The 20445-nt window shown below is 31.1% G+C and overlaps 2 protein-coding genes across 2 annotated transcripts in view; one reads left to right on the forward strand and one right to left on the reverse strand.

Annotated features, from left to right (window-relative positions):
* The window catches only part of rau (RA domain-containing protein rau), a 200654-nt gene that overhangs the window by 129223 nt on the left and 50986 nt on the right, over positions 1–20445 (forward strand). The window lies entirely within an intron of this gene.
* LOC147066343 (uncharacterized) overlaps positions 1–20445 on the reverse strand; it is a 112657-nt gene that overhangs the window by 12663 nt on the left and 79549 nt on the right. Inside the window, exons 2-3 of the mRNA XM_085955665.1 lie at positions 8476–8746; positions 2514–2730 (exon numbers count right to left, since the gene is read on the reverse strand). The gene's annotated coding sequence lies outside the window, so the exon portion shown is untranslated. The remainder of the gene's footprint in view (positions 1–2513; positions 2731–8475; positions 8747–20445) is intronic.

Raw genomic sequence — 20445 nt, forward strand, 5'->3', positions numbered from 1 at the left:
CATCTCTTCTAATAATATTTACGCACAATATTGTAGAATAGATGTAGACTTGTAGAGTGGAGAGGTAGAAGTAGAAGACTGTAGAAGAAGGGCAAATCTTTCTGGCATTGCGGCTATGACGAAATTAGTTTGGAACGGTGTGTAATTTGAAATTAACGATAGCACACCCAAATGAGTCAGTCGCCTGCACTGCCAGAAGATTCTGACACCATTCTACCTACAATTGCTTGTAAATATTCAGAATAATCCTAATTCTAAATAATATTGTCTTCATTAATTGAGTTAGCATTTACTTGGTAGAATTCCATTTTACAAGAAATGAAAATATAAATAATATTAAATTCTACAGGTTTTAAAAAAAGAATTTGTCGATAGCTATTTCAGTTGTAACACCATTATCAAGACTAGTCTTGATAGATATCGATAGTCTTGATAATGGTGTTACAACCGAAATAGCTATCGACAAAACCTTTCTTAAAAAAACTGTAGAATTTAATATTAAGTATTTATATTTTCATTCCTTGTAATATTGTCTTCACTTGTGAATTAGATTTTTGAAATGAAGTAATCTTAGTTCAGTGACGTCCCTAAACAAAGTGCCGCCCCTAGACAAACTTAGAATGTCATCCCCTTTTATTTTTAGTCTCAATTTGTATGCAAATTTGTTATATACCTACAAAACTATTTTATGATCTACCTTCGGCTATCTTAAACAAACAAATGCAATAAAAATCTTTATAAAAATGACATAAACATCATCTATTGAGGATTAGAACATTTCTACAAAACATAATCTCAAACATCAGTGATTTAGGTATATGGAGTGGGTGCGATAAGCCTCCATTGGGCATTTAAATACAAAAATAGGATATGTTGCCAGGATTTTTAATGTTTCGATAATATAATAAACTAAGATGTCGTAAGTACTTTCTAACGTGACCGCATCGTCTGCTTCGTTGAAAACCGCCACTTCTCTCAAAAGTTATATTGTTTGCATTCGTTCTTTCATTCGTCGCCCTATATATTATGCCACCCCTATGCAACGCATGGTGTGCTTATTCTCGTTACTGCAATAAAATGATTATGAAAAAGTTAATAAAACAATAAATTATACATAGTATATTTTGTGAACAAATGAATTCCACGTAGGTACAAATTCTAAAGGAAGTATTCCATTTTTGAATATTCAAATAAATTTGTGCTTTGTCATTGAGTAGATAGTTTCTGTCAATTACTATGGGATAAATAATATAAACTTATTTACATGGCAAAACCTTGATGAAACATTCCGTGGTATAAAAATCATCAAAATAACTTCAGAGTTATTTTCAATTTAATATTTTTTAAGCACAATAGCTTCATTTTATACCATAACGCCCATGAAATCTATGATTACTTAATGTTGTGATGTCTCAGCATCTACATCTACTACGTGACTGAATTTAGATGGATATTCATAGTAATATGTTATGTTGTCCATTTACCTTTGAATCTTTCGGGACGTAGTAAAATATCAAAGGGAAGGCGGGGAGCTGGGAATAAATTATGTACCTACATTCCAAGTAGTTGGGAGTTTGAAATGTTAGAATGAGAATGTGAAATATAGGTAGATCATTATCAATGAACGAATGGATGACAGGGAGAAAATTGTTTTAAATTATATACCTACAATTGTGTTATACCTATTGACGCTAGCTAGGATATAGCCAGATCAAAAATTATGATCCACGTTAGTAGTGAGTGCTATATATTATAGTCGTACTGGCAATAGTATTTAATAATAAATTATAAGTATATAAGAATATATATTTTCATATACCTGATTAAATAGGTAATTACATATTGTATATTTACTGTAGCTTTTTTACCAGAGAGATATGGCTGTACCTATATAGATATATCCACCAGTATTATATTAAGTAGTCCGTTGAGTGGGGGCGCCATATGCTAACATTTGATATAATTGTTTACTTTTTATACTATGATTATTTAGTTGATTGGTTAGTTTAGTTCTAAATTTGAAGACTGGACAATTTATGATGATCTCGTATATATATATCACAGAACAGACAATAAATAGAATACCGATAGGCTATATTCAATACGCCGTGTGTTGATGCCAGGTTTTGAATGTGTGAGTGTCCTACGAAAATGAAGTACGCATTATGCACGTGCAATAGTGCGTGTAATACACCAACATTAATGAGCGTAAATGCATAAACCGTTTTCAGTATTCGACGTAAAACGTATTCTTGACACGTGTGTAAGTTTAACCCGGATTCTTCCTTACTCGAGTCGGTTACCTGCTATCGCCTTACCCGTTATGTATTTCTGAATTCCCTGATATATAGGTATATATAATATTATTGAGATTAACAATTATTGATGGCGCGTTGTTCGTGGGCCATTACAGGCAGTACTCAATTTTATATAATTCAATAACAACATTAATTTGATGGTTGATAGATACGATTTCGATCAGATACCATTGTATTTATAATTTACTTACCTACCTATTTTCATATATCTTTCCCTTGTATTTATAGTTTTATTACGTATTTTGTAAGTGTTTTATTTAGGCATAAATTTGATCTTGATACTATACGGCTATTTAAATCGATTCATTTCGAAATGATAAAAATAGCATCATTTATTATGAATCCGGTTTTTCTTATTTATGTACCGAAGAACATACTCCTCTTTTCTGGCCAGCTTATGAATTATTTGTACCTACCTACCATTTTTACAACGCTTTTCTTAGGTCGTATCCTTATTTTTCCGGTGGTTGTTTGTCCGGTAAAAATCTTGCAATCGAATTTTAACTAACTTCCCGAGTAGCTAGACATTTGAAACTTTTAGAATATATCAGAACACGATGCCAATGCATTTTTTTAATACTTTTACCCATCTTTAAGTAGAATTGAATTAATTTTTAGTTAATTCTGTTTTGTATGAATAGTTATTTCGATACCATTATTGGTTGCTAGGGGGTCCTAGCAACTAAATTATTGAATAATATATACGTGTGTTACTATGGAAATCAATATGAAATGTCATTTCATTATTCAGTATTTCTATCAAGTACAATTTTTTTTGATCGTTTAAGCTAGTCAAGTTAAGTTTATATGATTCAACAGAAAATTTAAAAACGTTGTATATAAAAAGTTCTTTTTATCTTCTATCTATATGTAAACTCTTTAACCTTTATAAATTGATATATTACGTAAATTATAAGATTTCAAATTCGAAGATTTTGAATGATCAGTTGACACTATTTTATAAATTCACTTGTAGTATAATAAAATAATATAATATACTTATCTACTTAATTTGATATGATTAATTAGATTTGCATGATCAATACAATAATTGAAAGGCCAGATAAACATTTTAAAATGATGAATGGATTTTATAAAAGAGTAAATTGCGCCTTCAACACCCACATTTTGATTTTTATTTAGTGAAACTCTTGACACAATCACTTGCAATCACGCGAGTAAAAATAAAATATTTAAATATAATAAATAGGTATGTGAATAAAATAACTACGATATTCGTTGGAGATTAAAGTTATTCAGCATCTCATTACTTAAGGTTATGAAGATGCCAAAATTCTAAAAGTACCTTATCACGTCGATATCAAAAATAAAATCCACCGATGTTTCAATTTGTGGTCGGTTCGTATTATCCGTTTGGTGCAATACCATCAACAAATCTATTTCCGATTATAAAACTTTACGTTATGTTACCTTACGATGACATTTATTATTGTTTTGAGTGACTCCTTCGCCATACGAGTCCACTCCTCTTCTTTTGAGACGTTGTGACGTCTCCAGCAGGGTGTGTCAACCCTTTGTTGTGGTTTCCTGATGAGTCATTGGTACGCAACCGACAGGATAGAATATAATTTAAAAAAGTGTTATTTCTGGAATATTATCATAATTTGCAATCAATTAGTATTGTACGTGGAATTTTTTATGTTTGTATTATGATAAGCTTGACTAATGCTTTATCTCAATAATATTTATATAATGCTAAATAATTATATTTATGTAATGTGACTAAACAAATGAACACATGTTTATTCCAAGAAATTTGATAAAAATCAAGACAGATGCTTGGATGGCATGAAATCACACTTGTTTCAAAAAACTTATATAATAAATACAATATAAGCGTGAGCGAGATAAAGCAATGTTATATTATTAGAGTTGACGATATCAACCGTAACATTAATCACATCAGCCCTGCGCACTACCAGACGCAATCGCACGTGATCATTTTCATGGTTGAAACCTAAAAAATTGAATAGGTTGCCTATTGTAACTACAATTTAAAAAACATATTTGAACAAGCAGTTGTTGACTATGTCCTCCATAGTAGACGAAACCAGTGATTGTCTGAATTAAGTAGGTACCTTCTTATATAAGTAGTAAACATTGTGTTTTATTTTAATTTATAAATACTGTTTTGCTTTTCCCTCCACCATCCACCACGTCTCCACACTCGTTATGCATGCGTATACCGTGGCGTAACGACTGTTAGGCGCCCTTCCCAGGACCTTGGTTGGCGTGCACTGTAGTGTGTGATTTATATTTAGATATAATATATTACGATCAATCCTCGGTGAGAAAAGACCTTCTCGCTCGCCTTAAAATGCCGCAAACTTTTTGAAAACTGAGAAATCTTCCCTCGTAGATAGTGGCAATGGCCGACCAGACCAACTGAGGGTCGGACTGACTTATGTCATCACTATATTGATATATTGGCATGAATATATATTTTTATGTGGAGTTAAGACGCTTTACACACTCCACCTTGACCGGTTTTGAGATAATAATATAATAATTGAAATTCTGTGGATGTTTAAAAAAATGGCCACGCTTAGAATATTATAAAGACTTTATCTGCAATTATAAAACGTATTAGGTATATTGTTTGGAAAATGGTAGAAAACCGCATGTTAGTAGACAATGTTTGTCTTTTTATCAGGCAAAGTAACCTCGCTTATCCAAATTACTGTCGTTGACCAACCCAATGTTTCAAAACAGCACTTTGTATGCACTAACATAATAATGATGATGTGTGTACGTCTTACAATTTCACTATAATTATTAGCAATTAAAATAAGCTGTGCTAGGTGGTACACTTGAACAGTGTAATCTAAATACTGCAACATGTATGTATCTTTGTATCATTAAGTCACATTACTTGGAGCCTGTTGTCCATATTATGTAGGTACAACAAAATGTCTTAATAGAACTATTATATTATGTACCTAATCAGTTTGAATGATTCAGGTTGGTTCTCATTTATTAAAGCTAAATAGTATTCCATATTTCGATAGCTTTTTTTTTTTTTAAATGTAAATAATGTATTGGTCATAAATGCATGGCTTCCTCATCCTGAAGCGGGCCCTTAGATCAGGAACTATGGCGCCCCCCTACCCATCGCTAAGGTTAACGGCAGTGTAATTTTCTACAGTAGTGTTCCCCGAGTGGTCTCCACGGAACCCCAGGGTTAAAGGGTATTCCGTGTATTTTTAGCAATTTTTAAATAAATTCAGTTGATTATTTGAATTTTCGGCACTTAGCATATTATGAAGTGCTTATTGCGATCTCCTTTTGTGGTAGGTAGCCTGTTAGTAGTAAGTTAGGAAACACACCTAAAATAATTATAAAATAATACTACACGTGAATTATTATTTAATTATATCAACCATCATATCACATTAAATTACATCACACAGTCACATATTTTTAAATGTTAATGATTATCACTTAAGGGAAGTAGCGCCGCAGGCGACTTTTTACTATTAGAGCAAATTTGTGGTGTGTGTTTTTCAATAGTGAACATCGTAAGTGATTTTTGATATGCCGCAATGATGGTAGTTTTCAATTCTTTTTTCGCCGATAGGGATATTCCTTCCTTTCAAATGATATATCATTCACTATTCTAGTCGAAGTAGACGCCGAGCACTGTGAATAAACGTACCTACGTAATACGAAAGTCCACCACCGGTGAAACTACCTATATGATTAGAACATAATGAAGTTCAACAACAAAAGTAAGTGTCTATTTTGTACGGCATTCATAATATTTACAAGCAGTTTTGAAGGGAAATAATTTTATAATAGCATTTTAATGTATTATAATAAACTACATTATCAAATCTGTCGTTGGTTTTGATTCCCTGATACTTCAAGCCACGCCTTCCTAAAATGCAAATGAGTTAACATGCATTTTCGGATATTCATTTCATTCTGTATGAATTTAGTTACACGGTCGTGTACATGCGACATCTTGTCACGGTTTTGTTTTTGTCATGTACACTGAGGGAAAAAAACACGCGATGTTAATTTAGTGACATTATGTTTATGTCCTCTTCGTATACCTATATATAGAGATATTTTCTGATAGCACAAAACTGAACTGGCCCTTTAAAAAAATCTTGCAAATACTGAGAATCGAACTCACGTCTTTCACTTGCTGAGCGAAGGCTTCATTCTACTACCTACTGGCTACTGACTCAAGTACCATCCATGAGGTGGTATATATGTGTTTGATTTTATTGTGTTAACTGTCAATACATGGTGGAACTGCATTATATTATTAATTAATATTAATAAAACGCAAAAAATGTACTTATTTCAACTTTTTATTTAATAAATTTGGACCGGTTTCATTCACCTCAAAGGGACATTTTCGGCTGAATAATAAAACAGGTACCTATTTACCAAAACAAAATCCAAATTTATGAAATAAAAAAGTGGATTAAGTACAAAAAATACGTTTTATTAATATTAATCAATAGTATATATGTATATAATTTAAATCAACGTACTTCAATCATTAGCGTGATTCATAAATATAGGGTCAAGATTACTGGAACATTTGGTTTTGAAGTCCTTATAACTATTAATTTAAAATTCAGTTTTACTAATATTCGTACCTACTTAAATATTTACATTTTTTGTGAATATGTAGGTACCTACCTAAAATTGTTTCCGATTAGCTATGGAAATTATCATAATTCATAACTTTAATGAAATACCTACGTCCGAATTTTGATTTGAGGTACAAATCCAAATCACGGTGCTGATTGACAAATTTCTCTTCTTATTGTATTTTTTAACACTACAGCATACCACGAAGCCCAATGACAGTAGTGTATTTAGTAATAGTAGAGAAGGAGAAGCAGACACAAACACACAGGCTTTGAGAAAATCACATACATTTATACCTCACCGAGTATCGAACTCGGGCCCTCAGATTATAAAGACCAGCGCCTTGCGCACTGGACTATTCGACCGGACCGATTATGTAAAGCGATAGTCCCGATGTAGGTATGTGCAACTGATCATACTGCATTCCGATAATCACAGACTGAATAATATTTATTCAACTATTCAAATTGCTAATCATAATAGCCTATTTAGTATTGCCATTATTAATACCTACCTATTAAATGCATAGAAAGTATTTTGATAATTAGCAATTAATTACATAATTATTTTAATATTAATTTTATTCTAGAATTCTGCTGATGCAATTTAATAATTACAAATTCTGCAGCTGCATTAATAATTATTGTCTGCATTTTTTTCAAAATTCTATATGATTTTTTATCACACTTGTATCACTATAAATTTTATCCATTCTCTAATTATTTAAATAATATGCAGGTATATGCCGCTCATTCAAAATTTCATTGATCGTAAAAAGAGTCGTCCATTGTTTTGATTCGCGTGATCAGAGCGAGATGCTGATTTCACATTCTTACAATATTACGATAATCACCAATATAATTAAATGATTGGTCTATCTAATGAATACGCTAATGACTGACAATTTAATGCGTTTTTAGAAACTGGATCATCATGACATGACTTCGCTGAGGTTGATTTAATTAAATATGGGTGTCTTAAAATTAGTCTAGTTCTCAAAGTCATATAAAGAAAGTAGGCGACATGAAAGAAAGAACCAATAGGTATACTATTTTGACACCCAGTGACAGATTGATATCATAACAATTATATTATAATATATAATCATAAGGTAATATTGTAATAATTGATCTTCGGTTCATATGTTTTCCTCTAATATCCGTCACGATTCTGCGTACGATATTTAGGTACATAATTATTGCTAAAGATAATAATACAGAGTTTGCTATTGCTAATACAAACAACCTTTACATAATACGGCCTATGAAATTCATGAAATTTTAAAATCTCAAACAATATAAAATTGTGTACTTACCTATATTTAAATAAATAAACATACGTGACATGAAACGAAAATGAATCGATTATAAATAAGAAAAAAATAACGAAACCCACCTAAAGTACCTACCGAGGGAACCCAAAATTAATGGGTACTGGCTTACCCTGACGGGTGTTTTCGGTATAACAGGGTACGGATCTCGAATGTGCAAAACTATGGAATAAACTTTAACACGTTTTAAATAATAACACCCACGGTAGCCGCGCGGCTTAAGCGTTGGACTATAACGCCGTGGATTCCAGGTTCGAATGCTGGGTCTGGCAAGTACACATATTGTTTTTCAATTTGTGTGTGGGTCAGGGTATGGACCTAATAGGTTAAGCAAGTGGCTGACATCCATTTCTCGTAAAAACAAAATCTTTTAATACAAACCTCTACTCTGTGGAGGCCCACATGATCCTATTAGGATCGGACATGGTCGGGGGGAAATAATATTATAATATGTTATTTTCAATAGTTACTTCCGTCTCAATATGCAATTAAGTGTGTCACGTAAACGAAACGCGCATTCATTATTTGATGACAATGGCGCGCTTTGTGTCCCTTGAGTTTTATGGTCTTAAGGAATAAAGCGAACCCTGCTTCAAAGTCTTGGTTCGTGGGGACTGGTGTTCACATTTCTATCTTATTAATCTGATCTGTGTATCTACCCATTTTATGACCGTAGCTTGCTCCATTTATCTCTACTAGCAGCGCTGCCTCAGTGTAGTAATATGTAGTACTCCCTAGTTTATTTGCAAACCATTGCCGAGCCGTTTGCAATTTACTGTGAAAACGCGTATTAATAAAAAATAATACCATACATTAATTACCACCGATTTTTATACATTTTAACGCATGAATTACTGTCGAAATAATCCGCAGCTTACAATAAATTATATAGATGTCACTGTTCTGTCACACTAATTTCATAATATCGTGACTAACTCAATATGTACTTAATTAGATGATATCTTTGACAGCCAAGGTAAACTTTAAATAACATGTTAAATATTAAGTATTTTACCGCTGTAACCATTTGTTCTATCATTTTATTTTCTATATACATTATGATTGGACAAATTTGTAATCATGCATACGCTCTCATCATAAATTTGAAGGGCGCATTTTGTGTGTCACCCTATTAGGAAGCGTGCGTTGACATGGCGGGCGGTGAATGGAAAAACACCAAAGGATTAATCAAATTTCAAGCACTGGTTTCTTAATTCTTGAATAATAATATCCACAACACTTGTAGGGCGTTTGTAGGTGGGAAAGAATACAGCATTCGAGATGTTGGCTGTATTAACATGTTTTTATTTTGAATAAAGAATAAACCGCAATTGCGTGAGCGCTCGTAAATTTTTGTACCCACGCTTTCTAAATAGAACAAAACAAATTTCATTTATTATAACGAAAAACTCGAATGTAAAATAATATTCTGCCTGCCATGTATGATTATGGCGATTATACGATAGATGCCTATGGCTTTATGGCTTACCTATGATGGCAAGTTAAAATATTATTTATTTGTTGTTGATTTATTGGGCAAATTAGAATGATGTTAAGTAATTAAATGGTATAACTGAATCAGTGCTTATTTTGAAAAAAAATACTAGCTTAATTCACACTATAATCACCTTCTGATACTATTGCAAGTATAACTCTGATTGTTCTTATAGCATCGTTAAGGGATAGGAGAGGGTCTACTCTACAAAGTCTATTTTTATTCAAGACGAATTGTACACAATTTTTTTTAAAGAATATCGTATTTTTTATTTAATATACAATCTAAGGAATGACACGTTCTTATATCTCGTGTGTTCCTAAATACATAATTTGAAAACACATCAGAGAAATATATAGGTACTTATTAGAAAAATTCTTTTTTAAATAAATACAACACCCAGCGGGATTCTAATCCGCGCTCCTGGAACTCGCGCCCATATGATCTACCAACTAAGCTATGTGCATCCTATCTGTTTCCTTAAACCCCGTTAAATTTATGTAAAACTGTTTATAACTGCACTCTAGTAAGTACCTAATCACGGTGAACTTAAAAAAATGGCAGCCAAGAGTAAAAAACTGAATATTAACTAAGCGATGTTCATAGTCCACCAACTTTACCATGATGCTTTATGTGTTTGCTAAATAATTTCAAATGTCATAATGTTCTAAAAAAATTGTTCTAAATATGATTTTGGATTCATGCTTTACGAAAGTTTACCTAATATTATTTGGTTTTCGTGAAATGTTTACTAATCGATTTCGTTTCCTTCTTTTTCAGGTAATTAAACAGTAATTGGAGTACCTACATGCGAAAAGTCATTGCGAAATAACCGAGTCTAATAATAATTAGACATACTTTTACTGTACTTGGAGAAACAAGCTATTTCGGTATGTAATCAATCAGTTATAAAATCATCATTTATCGTTTTCACACATAGATGTTCTATTTTCACACTATTTTGTTATTTTTCAACAGGGAGGCATCTAAAAACCTACGACAAAGTAACAAATTTAAGCATCTATAATATCTTCTATATCTTTCTGTAACTTATTTTTGGCGATTTTCATAATAAATATGGCTTTATAAAAAAACGTGGATTTATCCAACTGACTTTCTCTTAGGCATGCTTACATACTGCAGTCTGCAATTTAGAAGAAATCTTTATTTAGCTACGTATTTTTTTAGACTTATACGAGGCATAAATGAGAACTCTGCCATTCTGGGCAGTGTTGACCTGTGTGTCCCTGATAATTATCTTAGAAATAGAGACCATCAGTTGTTTATTCTCCCAAGGTGCTGAACCAACCTGCCACTGGTAATGCCAATTGGGAGAGCGATAACAATGTTCAACGAAATTGCTTCGGGTGTTGATATATTCCACCTACGTGAGAATGAGTTTAGGTGGATGTAGTTTTATATATTCTTAAAATAGGGTCTGCTTAACCCAACCGGTGTACTTCCTTGTACCTATCTAATTTATCTACTGATATATCTCTTTTTTATGTATCTAATACTGTTATATTTATATATCTTTGTTTCTAAATGTCATGTTGTGAACGTCTTAAACTTATAATTTGTAATGTCCGCAATATGTTAAAAAAAAAAATTGAATAATTATTCACATTGCATATGTTGAATAATATATTAGGTGCCCTACCGACACGATTTTAACTGAAAAATAAAATCACAGAGTGTTTGAGAATAGAAAATTTATATCAGCTGTTCTATTGGGTAACAAATTTATACCATACATAAAATATCTGACAGTTCTCACGGATTAAATGCAGTATTTCATGGCATACATTGAGAGATGTTAGTAGGCATTACATACGAAAATAGTTAATTTTAAACTTACAGTAATTCGTAAATATTTTTATTGATACTTAGGTATGATAATGTAGCACCCCGCAATATGTAATAATATTTACTTGTGTATTTTAATGTCCTTCTTTTTACACAACATTGTGTGATGATAATAGATTCTAATTATGGTTAAATTTTCATATAAAACAGGTAATATATAGGTACCTACTGGAATATTCAATTTCTTTATTTAATTATTGATGAGATACATATTATATATGTCGGAAAATGAACAATAAATGTACCCTCGTAATCGATTTTGCCTATTGCCATTGGTCTATTCGTAAAAAATCGTTTTGTTACAAAATTTGTCGTGCAGGTAGTATGTACATGTCATAATTATAGTAATATTATTATCTTCGTATTATGGTTAAATTTACAAACTGTAGTAGTCATGGCCCCCACATCCTGAAGCGAGCCCCAAGGCTAGGATATTTGTCGGGCCTCCCTACCTATCGCCAAGGTTAAAGGCAGTGTGACTCTCTACAGTAGCGTTTTACAAATGGCGTTCACGGTAAAATTAGGGGTATTTAGTGTATTTTTATTACATCCACTCTAATTATGGAGTTAATTATCAAGTAATGACATAATTCAAAATTACATTGCACAATCAGATATTTTAAACGACTTTTTTTGCTATTAGAGCAAATTTGTGATGTGTGTTTATCTCACTTATTTGGTCGACTCGCCACGCCGGGCCCCCTACTCAAAAGCTGTGTATGAATCCGTTGATAAATCCACTAAGTTGTAGCTGATTTTTTTAGCTGTGTTAATAATTTATTTTTGAATACAGAACGTACGTTCCGTCTGTCACAATTCATTAAATTTCCAAAACCAAATAACCACCTTGCTATTCTTCTATTGTCATACTATAAATAACACATATTAGTATGAAAAAAAACATACAATTTCGTCATATATTATATTATCTAAATAATGTACGCAATTTATATGTAGTTATATTTAGTGTTTTTTATCATTAACATGTAGTTTTGGAAAAGAATCAGCATTGTCTTTATGTTCTTAACGCATAGCAAAATTTTTACCTATTCGTGTAATTTACGAGTAAATAAAAAATGGGCGGTAAATAATTCAAAATAATGGTATAAAACCTCCTTTTCATTAAAAACTACTTAATTTGCATACTTTCAAGGAATGATCGATAATTCGAAACTATTAGAAAAAAGAAAAACAAAACCCATACATAAAACAATCAACTGAATCGACATTTTCAAGACATTGAATGTTGACACGACACGTCAATTCAATTTCCTTACAACAAGCCATCACCCATCACCAATATATGTACCATAAACAATAAAACAATATCCACCATAAACAATCAATCAGAACATAATATTATAGAGTATCGATAGACAAACAGGCAAATGATAGGTAAACAATAATACATCTCATACATATACATTAATACTATCAACCGAGGGTACTTCATGGAATTTAAATTGAATTTCTAATAATTTAAGTTTTGTACTACCCTAGTTTCGACTTTCGCCATCTTCAGGTTCGTCAGTGTGTTACCTACCATTGTTGAACGCGTATGGAGCTTGAAGATGACGAAAGGCGAAACCTGGGTCGCAAAAAATGATTCAGATCGAATAGTACAAAACTTAAATCCATTATAATTCATACATATACGTTTTATTCAAAACAATCTAAGTACCCTTTTGCGTAGGATTTATGACTTATGTAATGTTTGTTTATTATGGTGTAAATACGTGAATATAATAATTAGTATTATAACTATATGACATATAAAGCATGATTTTCATCTTGAATTTAACATTGTTATAAAATTTCCTTTATGTAAGCTCAGAAATATTTGAATATATATTATAATTTGAAAACATGCATATACAATATACACACTTGAAAGAATCATTTTGTAGACAAAATACGACAACCAGGGAACTCAGAAATAATGGGAACTGAAATACATAACGGGTAAGGCGAAGCAGGTAACCGGCTCGAGTAAGGAAGAATCCGGGTTAAACTTACACACATGTTAAGAATACGTTTTACGTCGAATACTAAAAACTGCTCTCGGCTTATGCATTTACGCTCATTTAATGTTGGTGTATTATACACACTATTGCACGAGCATAATGCGTGCTTCATTTTCGTAGGACACTCACACATTCTAAACCCTGCATCAAGATGCGGCGTATTGAATATAGCCTATCGGTATTCTATTTATTATCTGTTCTGTGACGACAACCGACGGGACTTGAACCCGTATCTGCTGGAATCGCGCTAGTATGTTTTTCCAATATACGGGAATCTTATTGAATCACGACAATTTTAACTAGTAATTACATGAAATGCTTATCGAATTGAGTTATAATTTTGGCTATCGGTTTTAGTATACTAGCTTAATTTAATATTTAAATTTTGAATTTTTATCTGAATTTATTATTTAAATTCTGAAATCTTCTATCTTATTCGTTGAATAAAAGAAATAGTTTATTATTATCAGAAATATTTATTATATTTCGCTAAAGGCGATGCTACTATTTGTTAACAAAAATAGCGATTTATTATATTGTAATCTTTTACTGATACACGAAATTACTAACGATTTGTAATCATGGTAGGTTCATTTTCTTGTCACAGTATCATGATTGATCTAACCATTCTATTATTTACATAATAATGCTTCAAGAAAGTGCAGTTAGAAAATTTGTTATTATAATATTATTAATTACAACATGTGAAGTTATGTGTGTATATAATTACGTGTCGGTATGGCGCATTAATAAAACATTAATCAAGCAATCATTATTAATTTATAGATAGTTTTTTTCACATCTTAATCAAAATTATGCAATTATTAATTGCTAAAGGTTAGTAAAAAGGTCGAGATTACTTCAGCGACTCACACCTAAAAATAAATTTATTTTGTAATGAAAATATTATTTACGTCTGTATAACATTTTATGGTAATATTTTGTAAATTTTATCTGACACGCTTTCGTCGGACAGAGTAAAAAATATCGATAATATAATATGTATAAAAAAAATATCATCATCCGACGCGTTTTTTAACGTATCAACTCATAATATTAAAATAAACCAAAATTTTAATACTAATAGTAAAGTGATCCTTTCTTTGAAACTGGCAAGAATATTAATTAACTCCACTCGATCAACAAATCTTATGCAGTGTTGGGTTGAGACAGGCTACACGAAAAAGTGAACCGGCTATTATGAACTAGATTATTTTAGAATTTTTGTATATTTCATGTAAGATATCAAAAATATCTATCTTGGAATGTTAGCTATATTTTACGTCACTATCATGATGAATATTTAAAAATTAAACAGTTATCTACTTACCATCAGTGATTTTTTGTTTGTTGTATTTATTGAAGGTATGCGGATTTTAAACGTCTACACGCCTTCAGGATCGAATAAAATTAGAGGTCTGATACCAGCATAGAACAGATAATAAATATTGTTCCGATACAATATTGAATACACTATATTTTGATGCAGGGTTTTGAATGTGAGTGTCCTACGAAAATGAAATACGCATTATGCTCGTGCAATAGCGTGAGTAATACACCAATATTAAATGATTGTCAATGCATAAACCGAAAGCAGTTGTCAGAATTCGACGTATGACGTATTCTTGACACGTGTTTAATTTTGTCCTGGATTATTCCTTACTCGGGATCGGTTACTTGCTACTCCTCACCCGTTAGGTATTTCAGTTCCCTGGATACCAGCCCTGGAAAATTCACCCGAAAATTACATTATTCATAATTATAATTATGATTATAACATAATATAATTGAACGGCTCGGAGGGCGATAAAAGCATAAGTTATTGCCTATGATTTTATTCTCATTCAACAGTTCCAAATGGATGCTTTATCAATACTTAACAAATTTAAAATCTATACGTGCGTTGATTTGTTAAAAAAAATACATTGTTGTAACTCGTCGGCCTACTGAAAATTTTCCTGTTGTAAGTAAATATCGCATTCTCATTATATATGAAGATTAAACAACATTAATCAGTTATTAATCCCATTTACATATTATTAAATATATTCATTCAATGTTTTTTTTAATTCGATTCGAAACAAATAGCAGATAAATTTATAAATGTATAAAATATTTTTATACGTTCATAATAGTTTCATTTTAAAATTTATTTCAGAGTGTAGTGTGTGATGCAAGTCATGCAGTATAAAATGCTTTCACAGTTATGTCTATAAATCATTCTTATATGAGCACTCACTTTGAAAAATGTTCAGAAGTAAAAACATAACATCCCTAAAATATGGAAATAGCCCCCTCGCAATAATTAAAACTTTGTACCCTCTGTCGCCAATATATCCTTCACGATAACGACGTGTATGTACTTAATACACCCCCCTACATCCCCTATTCTTTCAGTTACGTGGTTTACTTCAAATGTGAGTCCTTACAGCGGGAACATAACCATTACTTCTTACGCAAATATATGAAGTAATGCTAACCTCCCGCATGGTTTTAGCTTAATGTTAATGGAAACACTCATCCTTGCAAAGTCAGTGACGACTCGTGCGCAAAACAAATTATATTATTTTAAATATTTAAAAAAAAAATCCTGTGTTTGTATTAATAATAAATCATGCAACTTTGTTTTCATGTCATTCGCAGTTAACAATTGTGACTCTCTTTAATTACTCTAGTTAGGTCTATTCAGTGATCCTTGGATAGCGTCTTTTATTTGGCTACCTTAGATGTCTTCGTTGACGATGAGTCTTTCCAAATTATCGTTTTCTCTTCTGGCCACATAGCTAAAGAACTGCAGAAAGTTCTGGATACTCATATAGCAGTAGCTGGTCTCGTGTATTTATTTCAGATTTTGCTGTTCATCGAATCCTTACCATGCGCTTCCAACTATATCCCATAGGCATCAATCTGATGTAACAGGGCTTATGCGTGATAATATTACGATATAATGTTCTTAACAGGAATACATAATGAAATTTATTCTTCTGAAAATATGTATACATTAAAAAAATAATTAATCATACAAAAATTAAATTAAAAAGACTAAGGCCAAAGATTTTAAAACTGTAACAGCCAGCTTAATGTCAGATTTTTAATTGTGTCTTGTCAACTGACAACACTAATGAGATTAATTTAATTCTAATAAATAGTAACAATAGATGATTAATTCTTTATAACGAGAGAAAGAAACTCTACTGCATTATTTTTTTACTGTGCAGAAAGCTACATTGTTTTATTAAATTGCTTTTTTGTGTAAAAAAGTAATAATGCTCAGGTGTAACTATTTTAATTTTTTTGAAAGTTATTACCAAATTTTTGTTTTTTTCTCACAGTATTACAATATTATACCCAACATACGTTATTGAGACTAAAATGAATATGATTAGTACCTACTCTGCGTAATACCATCGGAAATAAAATATTGTTATAATCATAATGGAATAATACTACGTAGGTACCCATTTCTTAGTGTCTTCTGCCAATTTAAATGTAGAAAGTGTTATTATTATTACATTATCGTATCATGAACTTATTATTAGTAGCGCGTAGATACAAATAGATAAGTATCTACTTATCGGTGTAAATATATATATATTTATATATATTTAATATAAGGGGTAAATATTATATATACACATTTTAAAAATGCTATTTTTATTTAAACATTCTTTATTATTTATTGTTAGGTTAGGTTACGTTAATGACTTCACCTACTCTTTGGCTTGTAACCTAACAATACGAAACAGAACGTAAGTAATTATTTTCTAAAAATATTTTCCAATGAATACCTATCCAACTGTATTAACCTTTTTGATAATATTATGTTGGAAAATTCCATTTAAATGTGAACGTATTTTTCCAATCAAGATTCATTTCACTCGTGTAACATTCTGAGAAAAATCAATATTTGAGTCACGATTGATTTAAAATAATCTGTGATTATTTGATTTTATATAATATAAAATCTCAAATATAGAATTTTCTTGAAATATTACACATATGGATCATATGGATTGGATCTTGTTTGCAGAAATTTATAATCTATCATGTTCATTATTTATGTAAAACAAATAAATTCAAATTTGAAAAAAATACGTCCATGTTAAAAATTGTGTTTTCATTGTGGCACTTCTGAACATGCATCATAATATTTTATTCCATATAATATGTATCTATAAGTATCGTTTTTGTTTGAATGAAATTATATATAAAAAAAAAACTTACAGTTCTCAATGGACAAAATGAGTTTGTTTAAAAATGATGTTTGTTTCATTCATAGTTGCTAATGTCAATTTATAATAGTAAGTATAAAAATATAAAACATTAAGTTTGATCGATTACTATTCAATTGTGTAGTTTTGTTAGTATTTTTTCACACATATTAAATGTTATGAATATTTAAAAAAAAAAAATTACCAAAACAAACTTATGTAGTTAAACGTCACAGTGATAATTACTTAGGTATTATATTTTTTTTAAATAAATCTTTTATTGTACATTAACACTAATCACCATGACTAGTAACCTAATGGCTTTATTGAGAAAATACTAGATATAATTAATAACGGACAATTATCATGTAACCAATCAAATATTTTATAAATATTTTCATTAGCTATCAGTTTTATTATGCATACCAAATGGTTAAATATTTAAATAACGGAATGTGTAATGATCGAATGTAAAACCAATTTGTTTTTTTTCCGCATTATCTTTTCATAATAATTAAGTAGATGTACGTAGTACTCGTATATCTATTTGGCATTGATAAATTGATCTAATCTCGCGTATTTCAATTATTTTTTGTTGCTAGAAATTTAATGAAAAAATATAGGTATATGGGACGGCTGACGAGTTGCCAATGCTTTCGTTGCTGCGACAATATTGAAGCTCTCAACATGTTCTTTGGCAATCGTAATATTATATTATTAAACGTACCTTCACCTAATTGAATTATAATGCTAAGTATATTATTGAAATAAAAACTAGCTACTCATTATTTAATTAATTTACATTCGAGTAGACACTTTGATTATTCTGCCAACCTTTCTTTATTATAATAATAATTACCTTACTTAAATATATTTGGCTTGGTGTATCTGTAACGCATGAGAAAAAACATGTAAATGTGTAGAAGAGAGATAGTGAGAACACGTATTCAATGGAGTTAGGTTAAAGAGAAGATACACGTCAACGCAAATTCTAAATTCTAAAGGAATCGTGTTTTTTGATTGGGTCGTGAAAGAAAACACATGATAGGATATTCTCATGTGCCACTGTCACCTGGTATTTTTTTCTAGTTATTACATATTCGATTTAGAGGTGAGACTATACCTCGCGCAGAGCATACTCCGCCTGCTCGATTCTACAATCCCTACGGAAGGGTCGTGGTGTGGGGGTTGAACCCAGCGACGTGCTGGCACAGTGTGCTTAACATTGACATTTAACATTGCGTTACATGTAACGGGAATGGGACAACTGGACGCCAGGACAATTGGACGCCGCACTGTCGTAGACACGTAAACAGAACGTAGACGATGAATTTTAATCAGTTTCTATCTACTACTTAGTAGTTTTAATTCATTTTACTCTTAACATAATGTTTTTTATTGCGGATTGAGAATTACCATGCCTAAGGCTTTATATAAAAATAAAAAAACTCTTTTTTCGTTGGAACTTAAACATAAATGCACGATTAAATCATTATTTACGCGTGCATATTTAAATTCTCTCCAACTATTAAATCATAATATAATAATTTAAGTATGAATAATAATATTAAATATATTTTTTAAAGTACCTAACGTCTATTTATTTTCGAATTGCATAGCGTCCAGTTGTCCCGACGCCAAAGACCCCATGTTGCTTTCAACAGTTACCTCTGTATGCAGTTTGTAACGTAACTAAGACCTGCATGTAATATTGGTAATATTTTTGTATATTCCGAGGCTATATATTTAAATCATTTTATGGCCTATGCCCTACTGAAACCAAAATCTTGGTCTATGGCGACTGGCATTGCTTATTTGTTGCTAGTTAATCTGTTTTGTGGTGTTTCTTAAATGTTTTGCGCACCACCGATTTATAGTCGCAGGGGTATTGTGATTTTGCAGATTGATGGTCAACACATGTTTTCTTTTTACTCTGACGCCATTATTGTTCGCTAAACATAATATTATTCGCTGGGGAGCAACTGTCTGTCTTCTGAATAATATTGTAATTAAAAACTTTGCCCATCAGGCAACGGCCCAACAAACATTCAAAGCTCGCGTTTAGTTAGTCTGAGATGCGAAGCTTTTATCTAATAAAAACACTAAACTATGAATGATATCATGTCTTAATTATTAATTTAAATCCAAAAAACATTTGCATAATACTTGTATCACATTTTTCAAAATGCATTTTGTTAATGCCAAAATGACAGGTGAATTAATTAATTGTAAATAGCTTTAAAATGTAAATGTTATATGCAAATGAGCTGGGTAACTATGCTTTATGAATTCATTTAAAACTGCTTTTTAATAAATCTTTTTCTTTTATGCTAATTCAATAATCCGATAATCTGATACTACTTTCGATTTCATTCATGAAAAAACGCTGTATTTTTTTTTAGTATAAATTTTAATAGTTAAGCCTATTTGGGTCATTAATATTAATAATGTTTAGAATAAATTTAAAACTAGTAGTATAACTGACTGGTGTGTGTTATATGGGAGCGAAAGCGCGAGCTGGATGTTAGAATATGAACCGGTTGTTAATATCTGTGGTTGTTAGCGGCCTTCC

Source organism: Rhyacophila brunnea, unplaced genomic scaffold, assembly GCF_057557595.1.
Source record: "Rhyacophila brunnea isolate RB1 unplaced genomic scaffold, BYU_Rbru_1.0 scaffold_5, whole genome shotgun sequence".
Taxonomy (NCBI): Eukaryota; Metazoa; Arthropoda; class Insecta; order Trichoptera; family Rhyacophilidae; genus Rhyacophila; species Rhyacophila brunnea.